General features: G+C 36.8%; 1 pseudogene; it reads left to right on the top strand.

Annotated features, from left to right (window-relative positions):
• The window catches only part of LOC135202403 (mitochondrial protein C2orf69-like), a 206189-nt pseudogene that overhangs the window by 60050 nt on the left and 121038 nt on the right, over nucleotides 1-25101 (top strand).

The raw sequence follows: 25101 nt of genomic DNA, 5'->3' as shown, positions 1-25101 counted from the left end.
CTAGCGGAGTATTCCTTCGTCAAGATTCTTTTTCTTCCACCCAACACCACCCCTCTCCTCCAGCCCATGGACCAGCAAGTGATAGCGAACTTTAAGAAGCAGTACACGAAACATCTTTTCAAGAGATGCTTCGACATCACCGATACCACAAACCTCACCTGGCGTCAATTTTGGAAGGAGCATTTCGACATCGTCATTTGCATCCGATTCATCGACCAAGCTTGGCAGGAGGTTTCGAGGCGAACCTTGAATTCCTCGTGGAGGAAACTCTGGCCTGATGCCGTATCCGCCCGAGACTTCGAGGAATTGGACGTGGGCGAAGCTGGTGCTGCAGATTCAGAAACAGTTGACGATCCTGAAACTGTTTTGGAACCAGATCTTGACGAGATCGTTGCACTCGGCAAGTCCATGGGGCTGGTCGTCGACGAGGACGACATCAATGACCTTCTCGAGGAGCACTAAGAGGAGCTTACGACGGATGACCTGAAGGAGTTGGAGGCCATGCAAATTAATGTCGTTCAAGAGAAGTTCTTTAGCAGTGGCGAGGAAGAGGAGGAGGAGCCTATGACAACGGCAGAAATTAAGGATATTCTAGGCGCTTTTCATAAAGTGCAATCGTTTATCGAAAAAAGACACCCCGAAAAGGCTCACACAGGTCGTATGCTTGCGCAGTTCGATGACGTTTGCCTGAGTCGTTTCAGGAACATTGTGAAAAGTAGGCAGAAGCAATCTTCCTTGGATTGTTATTTTTTAAAGAGGCCTTCAGCATTAGCAGGAGTAAGCAAAAAGGAAGAACCAAGTGATAAAAAACAGAAAGTTGAAAGCAAAAAGGAAGAACCAAGTGATGAAAAACAGAACGTTGAAAGTGGTGATGAAGTTGAAATTCTGAAAAAAAAAAAAAAAAAAAAAAACCTACGTAAAAGTTAAAAAAAAAAGTTAAAAATAAAAAAAAGAAAAAAAAAATGTAATTTGTAGATTTTTGTAAGTTAAGTGTTACAGTTTTGTTAATGTGTTTCGTAAATTTTAGTTTTATTGTTTTCCTTAAATTTTTTATGTTTTCATAAAGTTAAGTGTTCGTATGTACGTACTTTATCTGCCATTTGTCCTCCTCTTCCTCTGCCGCCACTTTCGGAGATAGCCTCACTCGAAAGGTAAGCTTCCACATTTTACATTACAGTAATAATATTTCTTGTACACTAATATACACTTTATTTACAGGTTTTGCATTTTCATTCTTAATTTAGGTATTGAATGGTCCAAATTGTTGTAGTATTTCATTGTTTATAGGTCAATTTAGCTTTATTATGAAATTTGATGGGGTGTTTTTGGAGGGCTTGGAACGGATTAGCCATTTTACATGTAAAATGTGTTCCAAGATACGAAAAACTCATGATACGAAGGCCGCCTCGGAACGGATTAATTTCGTATCTCGAGGTACCACTGTATATATATATATATATATATATATATATATATATATATATATATATATATATATATATATATATATATAATATATATATATATATATATATATATTCTTATGTATGGGTAGGGCCTTGAGAACCAAATACATAAATGGAAAATATTAGAGGGAAAAATGCAGAATAACTTGCTTCTCACTTACCTTAAAAAGGATTGATTTGGTTATTTTTACTCTAGCAAAGGTTGCCATTAAAAACCAGCCAATTAATCTACTTTATTTATTTACAAGAGGCCGTTGAATGGCCTGGAAAAAGTAAATGCAACTTGTCTGCAGGTGGACCAATTTTATCTTTCACAAGGGGAGAGCTGGCTAAAATCAGATTAACGCCAATGCTGGTTTCCAAAATTACTCATTGTTATCTTGCGTTTAAGGAAGCACTTGCGACTTGCGAGCGAGGAGACATGGATACGTGACTCGGCAAAGATCTGGAAGAGTTCCCACATTAGACACACAATAAAATAAAGACTTCTTGCACAAGTTACAGTTATTCAATTTTATCTAACACACTGTGGGAGGAACTCTAGTGTTTAAATGAGATATTCAATGAAGACTTTGTCTGTCTGGGACGATCACAAAAGGTGGCATGCGGCCACGAGGCCAGGAAAGGAACAAAGGGATGTCATTTGAGAGTTAGAAGTTCGAATTTGAAAATATGGAGTAGTTTCTTGACTCAGAGGGAAAGAACTGGCAATGTGACTGTATCTCAAGATGTACCCGGATGCCTTATGTAAGTGGACCTTTGTAGAAAATGGCGTCGGCTTTGTCCGAGGTCTGGGCCGCCAGTTAGCCCCCTTTTGTAGGCCTTAATGGAAGGCTGGCTTGGACATCTGTCCTAGGTCACGGACTGGAGTGGATTGAGATCGTCGTCAGGCACGAAGCATGGGTTTTGGGGTCAGCTTATCCCCCCATTCTCGCCGGTCATCCTGGGAACAGAGCATATCACCAGCGAGAGGTTCACAGGATAAAAGATCTTAAGAGTAGGCCTAAGAAGAACCTAGCTAACTACACACTTCCTTTTTGGATACATCCCTAAGGCTTACAGGAGTCTTTATTCCCACTTTTTGCTACTACGGAAATTCCAATCTATCGACCTGCCTGGTGTTTTCCACCTAAAATCAGCTGATGTTAGGGGAAAATGGCTGAGGGGAAAATGGCTGCTCTTCTAGAACTGAATAAAAATGAATTATATTGTGAAGACGAGGCGATCAAAATTTGTAACAATATGTATATATCTGAAAGCCTGATAATTAGAAGGCTGACATCTATACAAATACACACACACACACACATGCACACACACTATATATATATATATATATATATATATATATATATATATATATATATATATAAAAGTGTTCCCCTCGTATTTGCGGGGAATGTGTACCAGACACCCATGTGAATAGCCCTCCTTCCCCCAATTGGATAAACAGACTGGGAATCACTAATTTTTTATTAATCTTATCAATATTTGAAAATTAGTTATAAGGTAAATCATTTATTTATGTTTTACATAAGTAAGAGAGAGAGAGAGAGAGAGAGAGAGAGAGAGAGAGAGAGAGAGAGAGAGATGAATGATTGTTTAATCTCATTGAACTTAATATTATTTGAAAACTAGTTCTGTATATTATTATTTCACCATAAAATGTAGTAATGCGCTTGAAGACATCCTGTATACATAAACTTCCATGCCAAACAGAGAGCGAGAGTTACCACTATGACATGTGTATCTCATGTGGCAAAAGAAAAGAGAGAGAGAGAGAGAGAGAGAGAGATCTGTATTTGAAAGAGTGAAATGGAAAGGTTATTGTAGTATTTCTTTAAAATACTATCTCATATGATTTTTGTAATTCCAGTTATATTATTATTATTATTTGAAAATATTAATAAACATATACATACATGTACCATAAAAATCTCTCATCTCAGTAAGAGAGAGAGAGAGAGAGAGAGAGAGAGAGAGAGAGAGAGAGAGAGAGAGAGAGAGATCACTTTAGTATTTTCTTTAATGATTTGATATTATTGCTCTTTAAATTAATATTGATATTTGAAAATTAGTAAATCATTTTTTCATATATTCAACTTCCCTGTCAGATATATACTTAGCTATAGACTCCGTCGTCCCCGACAGAAATTCGAATTTCGCGGCACACGCTACAGGTAGGTAGGTCAGGTGATCTACCGTCCCGCCGCTGGGTGGCAGGAATAGGAACCATTACCTTCTAGAACCAGATTTTCTCTGTCGGTTGGAATGTAAACATACGTTTGCAGTTCCTTCTGACTTGATTTTCGTGTTTCATCGCCATCGATCTTCTGGGCTGTCTTTTGCAGGGAAGTACTGGGTCTTTGGTTCGGCATACGATTTTATGAACTTTTTAATGAATTTCGCTTCGAAATTTCGAAGAAAATATTAAGTGAAACTACCGAAATTATCGGTAGACACTCACATAGTTTACAAGAATGGGAATTATTAATATTTATTCATTATTACATGTAATAAAGGTTACAACTTATTGAGGAAATATTAAACTCTAATTTCCTACTTTAGGAAGTCAGAAAAGCATATAACTAGATACGCTTACTTTAGAAGCTTTAATAGCGTTTGTGCTAACGAGCAGTTAGAGTATTAGCAGTACTAGTAGTTGTTGCATCCTCATCACCTTTTTACTCCACAGAAACTACAAATTTATATATGCAAATTTGAAGATAATGGATGTAGCTCAAAATGCGAGCTCTTAAAAGGTAAGAAGTGAATATAGTGTTCCCCATTGAAGTGGAGGGTGTGTCTGATCGGCTCTGTCTCGCTCCCAGGTCTAGACCTCTTCCAAACTCACAAGCCCAGAGGAGAAGGAATGTCGAAAGCCGCATGGAGGTTTCAGAGAATCCCCACCGATCAGGCGTCCCCTCGGCAGACTCTGTAGAACGTCCCAGACTGCCAAGTTCGCCATTGGAAAGGCGTCCTAAAATAGTGGAGGGTGTGTTCCGATTGGCTCTGTCTCGCTCTGAGGCCTAGACCTCTTCCAAGCTCACAAGCCCAGAGGAGAAGGAATGTCGAAAGCCTTAAGGAGGTTTCAGAGAATCCCCACCGGTCGGGCGTCCCCTCGGCAGGATCTGTAGTAGCGTCCCAGACTGCCAAGGATAGCCGTTGGAAAGGCATCCTAAAACAGTGGTTTTTCATCATCTGAGTCTTCCTCGAAAGGAAAATAGGGTGGAGTTCTGACAAGCTGTCGAGACCTTCTAAAAGATCGTGGAAATCGCCAGCTTGGGATTCTAGCCCGGAAAGTTTTCTGGAAGACTATCCACCTGAGAAGAAGAAGAAAGACATTTATTCATTAAATCCTCCTTCCCCTAGATTGGATACGGAGAAAGAAGACGACGCTACGAAGATCCTAGGAGAAAGGCAACAGTAGATATCTTCGTTAATAGAAGTTTTGAAGAAGGATCCTCCCAGGAGAAAGGATTGCTTCCTTCCTGTTAAGAAATCCTGTCCGATAGAAGTCTTTGACAGCTCGGACGAGACGGCCAGGCGCAAATCGCCGACAAGGCGAGAGGATTCTAAAGAGGCGCCTGAAGCGGCTGAAATGAGGGACAAAGCGCCTGAAACGAGGCGCCTGGAAATGAGGCGCAAAGCGCCTGAAGCGCCTGAAATGAGGCGCAAAGCACCTGAAACAAGGCACAAAGCACCTGAAGCTATAAACCAGGATCTTCATCGGAGATGGAGTTAGAGCCTGATTCTGCGAAAGGTGAAAGACATTCGAGGCCTTCTCCTGATAAGGACGGGAGTTGTCGCACAGGCGGCCGTTGCCCTTCTCAGGATAGTCTTAATGCAAGTAAAGGCAAGGGCAAGATCGGCTTTTTTCCTGGCGGGGACTCAAGATGTCGCACAGGCGGCCGTAGCCCTTGTCAGGTTAGAATCGGTTCTGCTAAAAGCTCTTCACCTTACGAAAGGAGGCGCTCTCCTCCGGTTGCTCATTCTTCTCCCAACTTGATGGACAGGAAATGGAAGATAGATCGGAATTGGAAGCCAATAAGGGAGCAGGTCTCTCAGTTTATAAGACCTTAGCGACCTTTTTTATTGGAAAAATTAGTTCATTACTAATAAGACGATATTAAAATCTTCCCCCTTCTAAAATAATGCAACCAACCATTTACAGAAAGAGTGGCAATCGTTTGCAAATTGAACAAGATTTGTACGAGCTCTCATTCATTGATTAGAGGCTCTTCCAGATAATAGAGGCGTAGAATACGGCCTTATATCCAAGAGAATAAAAAATTTGAGGGATTCTCTTCGATCCTAGGGTTTTCATTGCGATCTCTTTCGACTAATACTAATTCGTGTTTATTGACGAAAAGAACGAAGAGGGCAAGATTTCCATTCTCTCTCTGCATCGGAAAGGAAAGAATGTAGTAAGAAGATTTAAGAGTATACGACTACTGAATGACAAGTCATATACGTATAACATAGTTGCCTTTCTGGTTCGCTACGGAATTATCTATATCCTTACAGGAATTTCCTAGTAAGGAATTCGCTTAAAAGGTTTGTTACGACGATACCTAGTCAGCTTCGGTATTTAACAAAGGTTATTTGGCTTAAATACGCATTATTGAGGGCTTCCTTATGCTCGAGAATAATTTTGTTATATTCCTTCATTGAATGGAATAACTGGCAACTCAGGAAGAAGACAGTGAGTCAGCGAAGGAGACGACTGTAATTGTAAGCCAATACAGTACCATCCAGTTGTCGGTCATGAGCGGTTAGTTACATATCTCTCTCCTATGGGATCGAATGGTTAACCGTGTATTCCCCCTACAATCATGGACTTAGCCACGAATTGAGGGGATTTATAGGTATACATGAATAACATGGTATTCGTTTTGCTAAGAAGTTTTCAATAAAAAGATCACTTATAACCTTGCAGTAATGTTTACCGCAATGTATCAGAATTATATGAATGAGACTACAAATGAATTTAATGCAGTAGAGCTATATATATTAATTGATGCTCTCATGCTTACAGAAGCAAAATATTGGACTTGCTAACTTTTCGATATAGCGAGTTATTAATCGAAGGGTTCAGTAGCCTCTCTGACAGCAGGCTCAGTAACGGCACGGTTTGTTCCTGATTTCGTTCCCCGTCTATCTTGAAGGGGGCTCGATCCCAAGGAGGGACGAAAGGACTTAAATCAATTAACCCTCTTACGCCGACTGGACGTATTTTAAGTCTACATTTTTTGTCTCCCGTGTGCCGACTGGACGTATTTTACGTCGACTTACAAAAGTTTTTTTTTAAATTCGCGGAAAAATACTTATAGGCCTACCAGCCGAAAACTTTTGAATCACGCGCCTTGGGGGATGCTGGGAGTTCACGGATCAAGGTGTTGTTTTGTTTACAATCGTTACGCAGGCGCGCAAGCGCGAATTTCTTTCTTGCCGCACTAAAAAGTATCTGTGACACATTTCGGAAATTATTTCGTCACTTTGACATAATTTTTGTACCATTGTAAATTAGCCGTTACATGAAGTATTATATATGAAAATGTGCGCATTATTATGTAGAATACAACAATAAAATACTCATGATTGTAGCTTTTATCAGTTTTGAGATATTTTCATATAAATAACGATAATTGCCAAAATTTCAACCTTCGGTCAACTTTGACTCAACCGAAATGGTCGAAAAACGCAATTGTAAGCTAAAACTCTTTTATTTTAGTAATATTCAATCATTTACCTTAATTTTGCAACTAATTGGAAGTCTCTAGCACAATATTTCGATTTATGGTGAATTTATGAAAAAACCTTTTCCTTACGTCCGCGCGGTAACTCTTCCGAAAAAAATCATAAATGCGATTGTGGTAATGTTTGCACCATTTTAAAATTAGCCGTTATATAAAGTTTTATATATGGAAATGTGAGCAATTTCATGCACAATACAACTAAAAACAACCCATGGTTGTAGCTTTTATCAGTTTTGAGATATTTTCATATAAATACAATAATTGCCAAAATTTCAACCTTCGGTCAACTTTGACTCTACCGAAATGGTAGAAAAATGCAATTGTAAGCTAAAACGCTTATATTCTAGTAATATTCAAGCATTTACCTTCATTTTGCAACAAATTGGAAGTCTTTAGCACAATATTTCGATTTATGGTGAATTTATGAAAAAATAACATTTTCTTTACGTCCGCGCGGTAACTCTTCCGAAAAAAATCGTACGTGCGATTGTGGTAATGTTTGCACAATTTTAAATTAGCCGTTACATAAAGTTTTATATATGAAAATGTGCGCAATTTCATGTAGAATACAACAAAAATTAATTAAAGGTTGTAGCTTTTCTCATTTTTGAAATATTTGCATATAAATCACGATAAATAGAAAAAAACCACGTTCGGTCAACTTTGACTACCGAAATGGTCGAAAAACGCAATTGTAAGCTAAAACTCTTACAGTCTAGTAATATTCAGTCATTTATCTTCATCTTGAAACAAATTCGAAGTCTCTAGCAAAATATTTAGATTTATGGTAAATTTTTAAAAAATCTTTCCTTCCCTCCGCGCGCGGATTCTCTGCCACAAATCTCCGAAATGCGTACGTCCCATTCTCGGAATATTTGCTCCGTTTCATATTAGGCATTTCATAGAGTTTTTTTATATGAAAATATGCGCAATTTTATGTAGAATAAAATGAAAAATATTTGAAGGTTGTAGCTTTTCTTATTTCCGAAATAATTGCATATGAAAATATATATATAAAAAAAATCGACATTCGGTCAACTTTTACTCGTCAGGTATGGTCGAAAACTGCAATTGTAAGCTAATACTCTTACAGTATAGTAATATTCAATCATTTGTCTTCATTTTGAAAGAAATTGGAAGTCTCTAGGACAATATTTAGATTTATGGTGAATTTTTGAAAAAAATATTTGTTTACGTCCGGGCGTTACGAATTCATGCATTATTTTGTGATAATATTTTCTCTGTGTTGCTTTTATCGTTTTACAATGTGTTATATACCAAAATGATTGCAATTTAGTGTACATTACAACGAAAAAAAAGTAACTTGTTACCTTTAACCATTTTGCGCACAGCGCGATTTGAATACAATTATATATGAAATTTCATTTTTGCGCTATCATATATCGCATTATTTATATATGATAATGATAATTTTTTTCATTTCTGATGGTTGCATACTAAACTTCAGGCAATGACAAAAAAAAAGGAGCCAAAAATGAACTCTTAATCTTCAAAACTAAGCGCGCTGTGATTTTTTGAAAAAAATATTTTTTCTGCTTCCGTGCTCACTCTGAAACACCTCCGGCACACGGGAGACAATTTTTTTTTTACCGCTTCGGCGTAAGAGGGTTAAGCCATTTCTACAGGTCTCTCATATTTCAAGAAGTATTGAGAATCTCTTTTTTTCGCCTCTTTTCGCGTTAACAAGAGAGAATCTGTTCAGAACACAGACACGGAACGTAACGATCCTTAAGAGGTTCGTTGCATGTCCGTGAGAACCTTCTCGATCGACAATATAACTATTGACGTATATCTAATCTTAGTTGGAAAGAGAGTTGTGGAAACCTGCGAGATGTCTTCGTCATAGATCTCTTCGCAAGATGGAAGACAAACATGCTGCTTCTATACTGCTTTCTTATTCTCGAACCAAGAAAGGTAGCAATATATGCCATTTTTTAGTTTAAAAAGGGGAATAAACTTTAGTCTTTTTTCCCCTAGATTATACATTCTTAATGGATATTAAGATAAATGGGCGTCAAAGGAAGAGAGAATGATACTTTATGCCTCATTTTGGTCTTAGAGAGATTAGATTCACAGAGGTCACGTTCTTCTCACAGCATGTTTTAGAAGTCTGTTCCAAGAAAGTTTGGATTTTTGATCATCATCTATTATAAATAGACCTTAACAACCTCTCCACTCTGAGTCTGTCTGCGTGCAGACTGACCAGAAGTGGACATGAATGAGATGATTTTTCAAGGTGAATGACAATAGTCATGGCCAGGACATAGAATTGCTGCAGATCGTGTTTGATGGAAGAGGAAACTGTCCTCTTCCGATACCTCTGTGAACCACATATAGGTTTTTTCTTCCTTTTCAGAGGGAAGAATCACCTTTGTATATATCTGCTATCAAAGAGTGCAGTAAAAGGCTATACTCTGTCTATACAAGGAGAATTAGAGATAGCAGAGGATTAAGATCTTCGGGATCTTATACGATATCTCAATACGACAAGAGTAGGATATCATGTACTTCGAATGGGATCTTTTGTGGCCTCAGATTCCGTGTTCCTACAAGATGGAACTGCTCCTCATCAAACTTCTTTGAGAAATTTTATGAGGGAATTCTTTGTTTTCTCTTGGCCCTTAACTACCAAGAAGACAAGTGAATTTTTTGTGCATTGGAATCTGGCATCAGATTCAATGGAGACTCGGCAATGGGTTCTTGCCAGCATAGTATGTCTGGCAAAAGAACTAAAACCCTCTATTCCTGACGCAACGCTTTTAGATAGAAGTTTTGTTGCCCAGGCAGGGTACTTACGTTTTCACCTACATAAGAAGAGATGGTTTAAACGTTTTGCCTACAAAGTCTTTGGGATGCGATGAGGGCTCGAAATGCTTCCCAGAAAGTATTCAGAGGGATACAATGAAGAGCTAGAAATTAGGAGTCCTCCCAATTTAAGCTTGGAGTTTCCTTCGACTTCCAAGCCCCTTCCCTTCCTTGGACAAGGATAGGGAAGATTCTGCAACGAGGAACTTCATCAACAAGTAAGAAGAGATCTCGTTAGTAACGGAAGGATTCAAGAAGGATCCTCCTCGGAGGAAGACTCTTATCTCTCGTACTGTTAGATGTCCTATCGTCTAATGGATGTAGTTTACTACAATCACCTCCCCTTGCTGGAGAGGCCAAAAGCTCAAAGTGGAAGAATTTCTTCCACCTTTCTCCAGTCTCCTGATAAACTATTGTGGAGGTTCAGGACTTTCGGACAATGTAGCGCCAACCAGGCGCCAAATGCCAAAACAGGCGTAAAAAACGCCAGAGGCAGACAGTTTCAAGGAACACTGTCATTGTCTGATGAAGAGAAAAAGGGGGCCTCCAACCTAGCGCAGATGCGCTAGAGGCGAACAAATCGGACAGATAAGAGTGTCCGATGTGGGCATCGCCAGATATCCTCGAGACTCTACCAAGCTCGAAGCTCCAGCAAGTGGAGAGGAGTCAGCCAGGCGCCAGGCGCCAAATAGTGCCAGTCTGGAGCCAGGCGTGAGGAGCCAGCCATGAGTCAGGCGAAAAGCGCCTTCCAGGAGCTAGGCGCCAACCAAGCGTCAGGCAGGCGCAAGGCGCCAGCCAGGCGCGAGGCGCCAGCCAGGCACCAGCCGGGCACTAGGCTTCATCCAGAAGAGATCCATTTCAAAGAAAGCCCTGGTCTTCCTTGAAACAAGTGTGATCGCTAAAGCACTTCATGAATAACTTGATGATTCCTTCAAACAGCTGAGAATTAAAAGCGCATGAAGTGCGAGCTTTTATGAATTCTTGTTCTTTCCATAACAATATGTCATAAGGACATATTAGCTGTCACTTACGGGAGATGCAACTCTGTGTTGACTTTCCATTACACGAAGGAGGTCAAGTTGACCTACGAGAGATCCTTCTCTCTTGGTTATAAGTGTCTACAGATACGTTGCTGGGATAGGGAGCCGACACTGATCCTTAACTAAGCGAGTTAATTTTTATTTAACATAGTGTTTTTTTCTTTGGGTTGTTTGAAAGGAGTTTGGGGATAGCTCTTTTCAAACTAAGCACAAATCCTCGTGTTAGGATCAGGTGATCGGGATAGGTGTTGTGCTCCTTAATTATGCCACTAGGCATAGGTGTATTGTCATGTAAGTGGATAAGACCCCATTGACAAATGACCATCAGATTCTGTCGAGTAAGTGGATAAGACCCCATTGACAGATCTACAAGAACTCTTAGCCATAGGTCACATCCTCGCTGAGGCTCTTGAGACGAAGCAGACTACTAGCAATAGCTAGGAAGTCGGTCCTTCGTCTAAACACATAGGAACCGAAGGGAGGTTTTATTATTTATTACCTACAACGTATGTTGTTTACCTGTCTAATCAGTAATTAGCTGTCTCTTACCCTCCGCCAAAGGTGCCAATCAGCTAAGTATATATCTGACAGGGAAGTTGAATGTATGAAAATGATATTGTTATTGTACAATAAAGTTTCATACATACTTACCTGGCAGATATATACGATTGAATGGCCCACCCAGCCTCCCCTCAGGAGACAGGTGGAAGAGAAAATCTGGTTCTAGAAGGTAATGGTTCCTATTCCTGCCACCCAGCGGCGGGACGGTAGATCACCTGACCTACCTACCTGTAGTGTGTGCCGCGAAATTCGAATTTCTGTCGGGGGTGACAGAGTCTATAGCTAAGTATATATCTGCCAGGTAAGTATGTATGAAACTTTATTGTACAATAACAATATCATATTTATCATACAAAAAACATACATGAGATTCTTATTTTGAAAGAGTGAAATGGCAAGATTATTGTAGTATTTCTGTAAAATACTATCACATATGATTTTTGTAATTGTAATTATTATTATCATTTGAAAATATTAATAAATCTATTATACATACATGTACTATAAAAATCTCAAATCTCAGTAAAAAGAGAGAGAGAGAGAGAGAGAGAGAGAGAGAGAGAGAGGAGAGAGGGAGGATAGGAGGAGAGGGGAGAGAGAGAGCCAGGAGAGAGAGAGAGAGAGAGAGGAGAGAGAGACTCCCTCCCCTCTAGTCACATTACGTGATATATTTGACAGCTGTTGGAGCTTGGTTTGGTACCTGGAGTTTGAAAGAAAGATGCGTGAAGTTTGGGATTTCCTTCATTCTTACATAATTTTTTAAATTTATAAACTAAACCTTACTAATTCACTATAGTATTTTATTTAATGAATTGATTGCTCTTTACATTTATATTATTTGAAAATTAGTAAATAATTTATATATTATACAGAAAACATACATCTCTGTAAGAAAGAGAGAGAGAATTATTATTGTTATTATGTGATATCATTTAATCTTATTAGACTTACTAATACAGTATTGATCAGTATTACTATTTTGAAATTAGTAAATCATTTTTGTATCATAAAAATGTATTTAGTAATGAAAAATCAAAATACACTAATTTGGGATTATTTATCGTTGGAAAAAACCCACAAATAATGGATAGATAAGGTCCCGGAGAGAAATCTGCGAATCCAGAGAACGCGAATACAGTGTATTAGTGTACAGGGTACAAGAAATACTGTACGTACGTATGTAGTAAAATAGAACCTAACCTTTCGAGTGACGCGATGTCCGAAAGTGGCGACAGAGGAGGACAAACGGCAGAAAACATGAACACTTAACTTTATGAAACACATTAACAAGTGGCAGAAAACATTAACACTAAACTTTATGAAACACATTAACAAATGGCAGAAAGGAATAACACTTAACTTTATGAAAAAGTTAAAATTAAATATAGTTTTTTTTCTTGCCTTTTTCTGATTTTTAAATTCCTTAGCAATCACACTCAACCACATGCCATCCTCATACTTCTTAATTATCTCCATCTTCGTCTCAATAGAAAGCATTCTCTTCTTTCCGTGAACTTCAGCAACATTCTTGGGACCCATGGCTAATAACGTAAGTAATTAAGTTCACACACAACATGATAAAGTAACTTACAGTGCAACGAAATCGAAATCACTAATACGAATTTACATTAATGAATGAAATCTATGTAAACGAACGAATTCCATGTGTGTACGATAACGCTGCCGAAACGAAATGGTCGAGAAACTCCCGTACGTAGATGCATGATGGGATAGATGCTGACCAATAGGAGAGCAAGATATTATGGTGGTAACTAGCATTAGGAACCAATGGGAGAGTGGGAGGATGGTGGCGAGTCTACTGAGTTGGCGGCTCTTGAGTTTTAAAATTGTTCTCGGCGGCCCAGGCGAATCTCGGACTTTACAGTACACCCTTTCACAACCTGAATTAATTTCATACACAGAAGCAAAAAAATCTTTGTCTTTGCCTTCGTAAACTGGATTTTTCGTACGTAGGGACTTTCGTATGTAGGGGTATGACTGTATTTCCTTGGTTCTAATTCTCCTCCCCAAACAAAATTAAATAAACTGGGGAGGATAGATCGAGGCGTTGGTATCCACAGCGAGAGAGAGACATGCTTGTCCCAGCCGTAATCTCGAATCCACAACCAGAGATATGGTACAGAAGAGTAATAGTAAAACATCTGATCCCAGGATCAATGTTGGAGACAAGGTATTTTTAAAACTTAACGTGAGAAATGATTTAAATTACAAATTAGGCCCAAAGTTTGAAGGTCCTTTTAAAGTCATTGAAGAGAAAATTGGAAACAGATTTGTAGTTTCAGAGGAAAAAACAGGTCAGTCAAGGTTAACACATCTCGAAATTGAAAAGAATTGGTTGTGGTAATTAATATATTGTCGTTCAATTGCATTTTTTTTCTTTTTTTTCTTGCTGTCTGTTTTTTGCAATGTGATGGCGGAATGCTTTTACGTTTTCTTTTTCTCTCTTTTATTTCCTTCTACTGTTTTTTTTCTTATTATGCGCAAATCTGTGGCGTTTTGGCGTAAGATTTCGGGGTTTATATTTTACGTGGGAAGTGGTTGAAATATGGCAAATTTTTGTTTTAGCTGAGAAACGTGATGATAAACATGTGATATTCCTGTGTGTATGATATTTGGGGCTGAATTTTTTGGGTTTCACGAGCCGAATAGATGACATTGGGGTTTATATAATTTGGGTAATGTCGTGGGGAGTTATGATTTAACAAAAAATTTTGGGGGGGATGATTTTTTTTTTGTGTGGGGTTATTAATCAAATGGAGGAAATATTTTTATCACTGGAGTGGTGTTATTATTAATATGGTGATATATATATATATAATATATATATATATATATATATAAGGAAATGGCATTAATCCTTGGGGGTGACCTTTTTTTTTTTTTTTTGGTGGTTTATAATTATGGAATTGTGAGTTTATCGTAGTTTTTTGTCCCGAATAGGTGATAATTTTTTATATAATTGGACAGTATCGTTTGGGAAAGTTATGTCTTTGAGACAATCTTTGAGCAGCTTGGTCATGTCCTGGAGATAGTTCTGTGGAATGTGCTGATGTGTTTCAGTATAGAACATTTTTTTTTTTTTTTTTTTGAGAATCATGAGTTTCTGGCGTTACGAGTCTGACTAGACAAATCTGTAGTGCGGTTCGAAGCACCTGAGGTGTTCTCAGATGGATTTTTTGCTAATGTTGCTGTACTGAATCCGGTTGCGGATTTTTCCCTTTGGAATTGATTACTAGGGGATTTGCACTATTCTCGTAGATGTTGATTATGGCATTCCATGGAAATGTATCATGTAAGGGGATTCTTTTCCGGTCGTTTCTGGTCGATAGGATTGCTGCGGTAGCAAATTCCGTAACGGTACACATTCCGTTTTGGGAAAGATATTGAATTATATATGTTTCTTTTTCTCTTATGTGTGCTGTGTAATGGGGGAAAGTTCACTTATTATTGTTGTTATTATCTTATTTTTTTCTCCTTTTTTCTTTTTTTTCTTTTCTTACGAGAGATGTTGTAATGGGGGTTAAGCTCTAAATAGCATTTTTATTTTAGATAGGAGATATAATTTGTCAGGGTATGTGAGTTAGAAAGAAGGGGTGTTCGGCATTATATTTTATGGAGGTTAGTTATATAAACAATAAAAAGTGTCTTTGCTGTTAGACTTTATGGGTTCTCTTTTGATAGCATGTTTGTCATATATGGGATTATTTGTGAGGATTCAGTGGGTAAAGATTATACGTATTTTGTTTAGCGAGGGATTTTTAATATTTGACTAGTAGATTGAGTATATTAATTAATGACGGATTTGTGGGGTAAAGCAAGACTAGTTATTTTATGACCATGTAGACCTTTTTAAATACGGACACACAATGACTTTAGAGAATTCCCAACTCTACATGATGATGGCGATGGAAGTGACTTCGTTCTACAGTACCAGAGGTTGAGTCAAGTCTGCACATGAATGGCGTTTCTATGGACTGCCTTTGCAAAGGATGAGATGTCTTCGATATATCGTCTCAGGATACATTCTGGGATAAATCAGGAGTCTACAGTCTTCGATGAGGCGGGGTGCGAGTAGCACTTGCATAGAAGTCACGGGATATTTCCTTGACAACGGGATGGTGACCATGTTTCCTTCAGTACAAAACGTCGAATCTACAGTTTCGCGACGAGAGGGTGTTGGATACACTCACAAGGGTTGCAGATGCTGAATAATGGCACGCTCTGAGTTGTTTCGAGTTGGTTTACACACTCGACCTGCATCTACATCTATTTGTCGAGTTCTGCTTATCTTAGTGACGAGGATGAGCCTTTTATTAGTGACCGTTATACAATACCAATATAAATGATCATGTTAGGTGCTATACTGATCCCAATTTTGCGCTAGGAGTTCTTAAACTTTTGTGCATTCGACGAAGCACAAGGGCTCCCGCAACGGAGGTAGCCCTAAGTCATGTGGTAAATTGATACATTGTGCACTAGTTGCTGATGTGGTGTGCGACAGGAGTGCACAGAGGACATAGGTGGCCGAGCCATCTTACTTTTGTATAATGTTAGTGAATCACATATCATGTCTTGCTTGGAGACAGGCTGAACTGTAAGGGCCGCTTACTTGAGTGAGGGAATTTTGGTACGTAAGCATTTAAGCGAGAGATCGCTTGTCTTGGCCTCAAGCATGTACATTCGTTTGTACGGATGTTACAGGTCTAATAGACCAAGGCACTTGCGAAAGTCACATTCCTTTTGGTGAGATCAAAGAGGTCAGTTGGTACACGTCAGGTGTCGGGAGAGAAAACCCCCATCGTAAAGGTATGACACATATTTTGTAAGACTTTGAAAACCGTTACCATTGAAAAGAGAGAGAAGTGTGAAATACTTTCTTTACTTAAATTACTTTGAAAAGAGTGATGTATGAAGTGTATCTTTTATCCATTGTTATCATTATTACAGATGGGTTCTATTTCATGGTACTGGAGACGGGAATCTCTAACCTGACTAATATAATGAACTTTTGACATTTTGGGTCTGGGAGTGAATTCTTAGTCAGAGGGTTGAATGTTAACTCACTAGTTTTCCTTATGGGCAGATTTGGGTTTTTGTCATTATGACTTGTTAATCATTTTGTTCTATTCTATATTTAACTGCTTCGGGTAATAAATAGTATATTTTTATACTTACGAGATCTTAGTAGCCTAACGACATGGTTGCAGACAGAGGGCACCATTGACAACAGGTAAAGGTTTCCAATCTGTGTAGTTTTAATAAAAGGGGGGGTAAGATATATAGATATCAATATATATATATAGTATATATAGATATATGATATATATATATATATATATATATATATATATATATATATATGTGTGTATATATATATCTATATATATATAATATATATATAAATATATATATATAATATATATTATATATCTAGATATCTATATATCTATATCGATATATCTATATCTATAATCTATGATATCTATAATATTATATAAGTATATAGATATATAATATATATAGATCATATACTATATATATATAGATGTATATATATTATATATATATATATATAATCTATATATATCTATCTATATATATATACTATATATATATATATATATATATATATATATATAGATATATATATATATATATCTATATATATATATATATATATAGATATATATAGATATATATATATATATATATATAGATATATATATATATATATATAGATATATATAATATATTATATATATATATTATATATATATATATATATATATATATATATATATATACTATATATATATATATATAGATAGATATATATATATATATAGACTATAGATAGATATATATATATATATATATATATATATCTATATATATATATATATATATATATATATATATATATATATGCTGTTGCTTTCACAATCCTTATCATCCTCTCCGTAACTGTATGAAGTGTTGTAAAATTGTTTGCAATATTTTCAGATTCCTTATTTTTGCTTAGAGTTAGTATGTTCTAATAATGTTTGTTCAGAATTCACAAAAACATGATTTAAAAGTTAAGAATAATGTAGAATGTGAGAAGAAAGAGAAATTAGCATTGTCCGTTCGAAGCAGGAAATTGCTGTCATCACTTGAGGCCATGTGGTTCTATTTTTTTTTAAACAATCGTGTGACGCTCGTGACTTTTTTCAGACTTGTGTCTTTGTCGAGAAACTACGTGAAAATTGCATCATCTTTCGTAAGATCGTTCTAGAAGGCTTCTGCATGAAACGTTTCACATATGTCTGATGCCTTTCATTTCATATAAATAGTTAGAGAAGTTTTTGTTTTGAAAGCTATCTAATATTACTGGTAAATTAACTCATATATCTCAATTTGTTAAAAATGAATTTGTTGGCTCTTGAGTATACTTTAATTTTGAAGTGGAGAGGTTTGTGACGTCACTCAAGGAAATAACAAAACTTCATTTAATTCAAGAAAATTATATAATATCTTTTATTTTAAAAGACTTTTATTGTTCTAAATCATGTAAGAAACATTTACAATTGTAATTCTAATTTCTCTCTATATATCATTCTAAAAGAGGGTATTAAAGATTTAGCAAAGGAACTTTGGGTCCAAAACGTTTTGAGCCAGTCAGACAATAATGTCTCGCCCGGTTAACTACCATACAAGAGAGATTTTGTCGTTCTGAGAATTGAAACCTTGGCATAAGGAGAATCTCTCTCTCTCTCTCTCTCTCTCTCCACTCTCTCGCTCCTCTCTCTCTCTCTCTCTCTCTCCGCACAAGAGATTTTTTATTTCGCATTAACGTAAAGATTTTATACTTAGTGGATGGTCACTCATAAATTGTAGATTTCATATTACTTAGATTTATTTTATATTGCTTAGTTCTTATTTGTGGAATCAGAGTAGACATTGTAAAAGTGTGTAACGGCGCCCTTTTTTTAGTACTATTGTGAATTTTTGGAATATGGTGGATTTTTAGAGTTAGCTGCTGCAGAAACATAATTGGTACCAAGGTAATGTGTTATTACAAGTTTTAAGTTGCAACTTAAAAACATATTTACAGTGGTTTGTGAAACTATTTCATTTTCTACACATTGCAAATTTTTATGTTCTGTTTAATTCTTTAGAAGTGATTTTTTGTGCATTTATCAATTTTTCTTGTTTAAGTGATTTTTTTTTACATATCTTAGTGTTTTTGCAATTTTGGTATTTTTCACATTTTTCTGTTTGCATTTACATTTACAATTTAATTAACTTAATTATTTTCATTAATTAATCATTGCCTATTTAATTAAATTTAACACTTGTGAATTAATTTGCATTTAATTAGAATCCTTTTCAAGTTTTATTGTTGTTTAACACTTGTGAAATTATTTTCAAATTTCAGTTGTTACTTGACACTTCAAATTTTGATTTAATTTTTTGGATTAATTGATTTTCTTGATTTTGGTGATAGATTAATTTTGATTTAATTTTACTTAATAATATATTCAAGAATTATTTAAACTTTGTGTTGTTCTCAAGTAACAATAAATTTCCATGGGTTTGTGAATTTCACTCATAAATTTTGAGTTAAATAATAAATTTTTGTATTTAAGATTTTTATGTGTCTTATTTTTCACCAGTATATTTAGTTTGGTTTAGGTAGAAATATAGAGTGGTAATTGAGCTGTTTTCCTTCAATTTAGTTGAAGTGAGTTAGAACCAGGGAAATACTTAAACTTTTAAACTTTGTTGATGGAGTGATGCCCTTTAACTAATTTAATTTCATATAAGATTACCTCTCACCTGTTTTAATGAACTTAGTGTGATTTTCTGTGATGTTGATAAGCTTTTAATGGATCACTGTTGCCTTTAGAGTACTATTCAGTCTTATTTTATTTATGATGAAGGTTCAGGTGTCTGGGTATTGTGAGGTAACTATTTTATGATTGGTAAGTGTAGTAACCAGATACTTAGCACTTTGTCACAATTATTAATGGTTTCCAGAGACCTGGGAAAACAGATCTTATAAATAAGCAAGAAGAAAAGAAAGAGAAAAGTTATGCAGAGTTAGAGCTTAGATGCACTGAAGCAGAAGAAAGTTTGATTAAGTTAAAAATGCAAGCTGAAAGAGAAGACAGGGAGAAAAGAGAAAGAAGAGAAAGAGAAGAAGAAAAAGCAGCAGAAGATGAAATAAAAAGGATAAAAGAAGAAAGAGAAGTTACAAGACATGAAAGGGAGATGGAATTGATAAGAGCTAGATCTAATTTACCCGTAACACTGTCTAACCCTAACCGATGTAATCAAGACCCTGTATTTTATGTGGTAAGAGTGCAGAAGTTAATCCCTAAGTTTACTGAAGAAGCTCCAGAAGAGTTCTTTGATCACTTTGAGACAGTGGCTTCAGGTATGAGATGGCCAGAAGATAAATGGTCAGTTTTGCTACAAAGTGTTTTAATTGATAAAGGGAGAAGTGTTTATTTAGCCTTGAATGCTGATCAGTGTAGAGACTACAAGGTGCTACAAGTTTACCAGATGACCCCAGAGTACTACAATGAAAGATTCAGAAATTTAAGAAAAGATAAAAAGGTAACCTTAGATTATGCTTATAAGGTGAGGTGTTGTAAATGTTGGTTAGAGGTTGCTAAATTTATAATTTTTCTTGAGTTAGAAAAATTAGTTGTTCTTGAACAATATCGAATTCCTGAACATACAGGAGCCTATGTGAGAGAGAGAGAGAGAGAGAGAGAGAGAGAGAGAGAGAGAGAGAGAGAGAGAGAGAGAGAGAGAGAGAGGTTAAAAAACTTGACAAAGCCACTACACTGAGTGAAGATTACAATATAATTAGTAGCAAATGCAATTACAATGTCAAGTACCAGAATCAACAACACTCAGGTTTTAAGTCTCATCCAAGCTTCAGGAACAACACTCAGGTTTTAAGTCTCATCCAAGCTTCAGGAACAAATTTAATGGGAAACCTACAAGTGATACTACCAAGAATACACAAGGTAATTCACCTCACCAAGTTTATGTGAAATCCTCATCCAATTTTTCAAGACAGTTACAAAAACCTAATGTTGTCTGCTTCAAGTCCAGAGAAGACTGAAACTAAAGAAGCTGAGTGTTTAGCAACTAGTGGAAATGTAACCTCCAGCAGTGAGTGGCTTAGCAGTGTGGAGGCTTTTAAGCCATATATTTATGAGGATATGCTGTCAACTCAACGAGGGAGTGTGCAGGTACCAGTCAAGATATTACGTGATACAGGGAGTAACCATGGTGTGGTAGTACGTGGTGCTCACCCTCAGTTGAAGAAGAGTCTCACAGGTTATTCAGTTATTTTGAAAGATATAGGAGGAGAGGAAGTAAGTCCTATATGCCGCTTACACCTGTTGTGTGAATTGGTGACAGGGAATGTTGATTTTGTTGTAAAGGACTCACTAGCTGTGGAAGGTGTACATGATCTGTCGGGCAATGAAGTTGGTGGTGTGCCATTTACTCTTTGTCCTGTAGTGACAGACAAACCGTTGAGGATTAGTCCTACGGTAGAGCTGGAGAAAAATAACCCCCACCTGTTTCCTAGTGGTGTAACTACCAGAAGTTTGAAGAGGACTATGCCTGTAAGTGAAGAAACTGAGGATTTACACACCCAAGAAGGATCAAGTGAAGGATCTTTATGCTTAGAAGAATTGTTCCAAGGAAGTGATGTTTCCCCTAGTGCTGACCAAGAGGATATTTCCCAAGAAGAAGAAGAACCTGTTATTCCTGAAGAGGCTACGAGTAGTCAAGGTGTTCCTGAAGACAGTAGGTAGTGAAACTGCAGTAGCTGAGTTAGCAGATATTGAGAATTCAACCCTTGAAGTTGGTCAAGTGACAAGAGAGAAGCTAATGAACTTGTAGATGAAGGATGCATCATCAGCAGATTTGTTCTTCAGTTGTTGATCATGAAGATATGCAACAAACTCCTACCTGTTATTATCTAAAAGAAGGTTTGCTGATGAAGCATAGACCTACAGACATACCAGGAGATGCTGTATGGGGTGAATATCATCAAATTTTGGTTCCATATTCATTGAATAAGCAAGTGGTAGCAGCAGCTCATGAGTGTGTAGAAGTATAGGAATCAGGACTGACTGTGGAGATCATGAAATATTTTTTCTGGCCTGGGCTTCACAGGGATTTTAATAGGTTTTGTCGTGAGTGTCATACCTGCCAGATAGCTGGAAAACCGAATGAAACCATCCAGAAAGCCCCTCTACAACCTGTACAAGTTAGAGGAGAACCCTATAACAAAGTGATTATAGATGTGGTTGGACCGCTGCCGAAGACAAAGAAGGGAAATGAGTATTTGTTAACTTTATTGTGTCCTTAATGTGTCCTGTGACAAGATATCCAGAGGCAATCCCTGTTAGAAACATATCTGCCAAGATAGTTGCTGAAAAACTAGTGGATTTTTCTCAAAGTTTGGTATACCAGAAATAGTACAAAGTGATAGAGGAACAAACTTTACTTCCAAGTTATTCTAGGATGTGATGAATTTGTTAGCGGTGAAACAACAATTATTAACTGCTTATCATCCAGAGATTCAAGAAGCCTTGGAAAGGTTCCACCAGACATTGAAAAGTATGGTGACAAAGTACTGTTCTGAGTCATGCCAGGTTTGAGTCCTTTACGATCCCTTCCCTAGGGGACTGTAGAAAATGATGCAGACAAGATACTATACTTTGTCTTGTTAGAGTGCAGCGGCGTTATCTGAAGAGGACTCATTATATCTGGCCTGAGTGCCGATGGCTCTTTGTTAGCACCAGCTCATTCAAGAAAGAAGTGTCCAAGAACATGATTTCTTTCTGGCTTTGTGAGATGATCAGAAGAGCGTTCTCTGCTGCTAGCATGGATGACACCAATACCTTCTATCCAAGAGCTTATGAAGTCAGGGCATTGGTCCAACCCTCGCATTCTGGATCTTGCCTTAGATGTGCAATTGTGGATGGAGATTGAATGTGGGAGTGACTGACCTATCTATCCTCCTCTGCCCTCTCATCCTCCTTCTCTTCCTTTGGGCAGTGAGTGGATTTGAGCCATAATGTGCTGGAACTGGCGACTGATAAAGATAAGTTTTACAACTGAACAACTGTTCTAGAATTATAGAAGAATAGTACCCTTCCTCTGACAAGGGTAGGTCCCTAGCAATAAGACAAACCCGTTGCTTATATTTGTCTTACTGTCATCGACTCTATCCAAGCTTGTTTCCTTGTAAGGTTAAGTTCCCTCCCTCATTTGAAAAAACCCACAAGTCCCTGTACTCCAATTAATTTGTCAGAGGCATGGTTCTTCTCCTCCCTCTTTTGACCAGAAAGAAAATCCAGATGTGACAAACTCAGTCAGTTCAAGGGACTTGATTAGATTTCTCCCTTCAGCTTTAAGTCTTCATATTGTAAAGGACCGAGGGTTTATATATTGTGTGGAACAAATGACCATTTTTTAAAGTAAATTGTAGTTTTCCTAATTATACAAACCTGAGGTCCTTTACGTCTCATGCCCACCTCATGCCACCCCTCAATCTGACACATGGGCCAAAAGCAAATTGGAGTGTTTACATTTAGGTGGAAAGGACTCCTGCCAACCAAACGGTAGTTAAACTTCCTAACCACCTTCTTAAAAGTCTAGCAGATATGTATTCCTAATGTAAAGGACCTCAGGTTTGTATAATTAGGAAAAATACATTTTACTTTTAAAAATTGTCATATTTAAGAATATTTATTATAGATAAATCATATAGTATGGTATTAGTATATTTAATGAATAACCAGTTTTGAAGAACACCATAAGTTGTGAATTTGAGAGTACATATACTGCATATATTATTTTGTACGTATACCATTTTTGGCCTGACATTAAATCTCATTTAGTATGTTGGATTACTTTAAAATTTGACTTTCCTAATCATTCATTATTCCATTATTGTTAGGTTTTATATTAGATTGATATTTGTGTGCCAGCACTAAATTCTATGAGCTCTATATGCACAGTAATACTGTAATATTTTTTTTGCACATTTTTCTCCCTTTTATTCCATGGTCTTAGTAAAGGATTGCTCAAAAGAGTGTGCTAATGGAAATAGCAATTTTTTGCTTTATTAAACTCATTAGTTTTACTTATGCTTTTTCAGAAATATGTGTGCTTGCAAAATGTTAGGACGTGGCAGCGTGATTCGTTTGGGCTTCGTTGCTGTAGAGTCTGGACTGAAAAATGAGTTAATATATGCTCCCCCATCTACTCCTGAAGAAGTAACAAAATCTGTACTAGTTTTCTTTGGTGGAGATGTCCAGGTACTTCAGTAGTGAAAGCTTTGTGTGCTTGTGGTGTAATAAGGTAACCTTAATAGGAATGCTGGGGTAGAATAAGATAACCTTAATAGGAATGCTGGGGTAGAATAAGGTAACCTTAATAGGAATGCTGGGGTAGAATAAGGTAACCTTAATAGGAATGCTGGGGTTAGAATAAGGTAACCTTAATAGGAATGCTGGGGTAGAATAAGGTAACCTTAATAGGAATGCTGGGGTAGAATGAGTTGACTTAATCCACTGAGACACTTTCATAACTCATTCCATGTACTACTTGAAAAATAAAAACCCTTGATAAAGTTGATGTTACATGAAGGTGTAATGGTTTTTACATGCTTTCATTTAACTTGACTAATGTGTCTGTCTGTTTGTTTATCTGCCTGTCTGTTTGGATCAAAACTTGCGACTGATTTTTTACCCACTTCTACTGAACCAATTTCACTCAGATTTGGTATACATGTTCAAAGTTGGAGACAGTACAGTATTTAAGAGAAAATTTTGTAATTAAATGATAATGCAATTTTATTGTTGTTTAGTATGCAGAAACACTTAACCAAGGGATTGTTTTCATAAGTGTGCAGCGTGCAGTGTTGGGCCCGTACATTCATCACTTTTTGTAACAACTGTGCAAAAGAACTAGAATGGGGCTCTGTAATTTGTTCAGTTACTTGGTGATGCAAGCAGTATTTATTCAACTGTCAAATAGTACTGAACAATCACAAATAAAACTAATTAAAATAAAATGTTAAAACTATACTTTTATTTCAGAATGCACCAAAAAGTATAAAATAAAACTGTGTGGTCCAAAATATTAATGGTTACTTATGCCTAAACACAAAAACAGGGTCCCTGTTTCATGCCTAATCTTCCATTCTTTGCCTTGTTTTCCTAAGAAAAACTCTGGTATGCACAATGTCTGAGCTTACTTATGTAAAATCGTGGGCCACTTACCCAAACTTGCATACAATTCTTCGCAGACATGTATTGTATGTATGGACTGTATTATATTGAAAACGTACTTTATTGATACAATGCGTATAGTATAAAGACAGGTAAAGAGCTTTATGGATACAAA

Source organism: Macrobrachium nipponense, chromosome 30, assembly GCF_015104395.2.
Source record: "Macrobrachium nipponense isolate FS-2020 chromosome 30, ASM1510439v2, whole genome shotgun sequence".
NCBI classification, from domain to species: Eukaryota; Metazoa; Arthropoda; class Malacostraca; order Decapoda; family Palaemonidae; genus Macrobrachium; species Macrobrachium nipponense.
The sequence above is the reverse complement of the archived record's forward strand: the minus strand, read 5'-3'. Positions and strand labels throughout refer to the sequence as shown.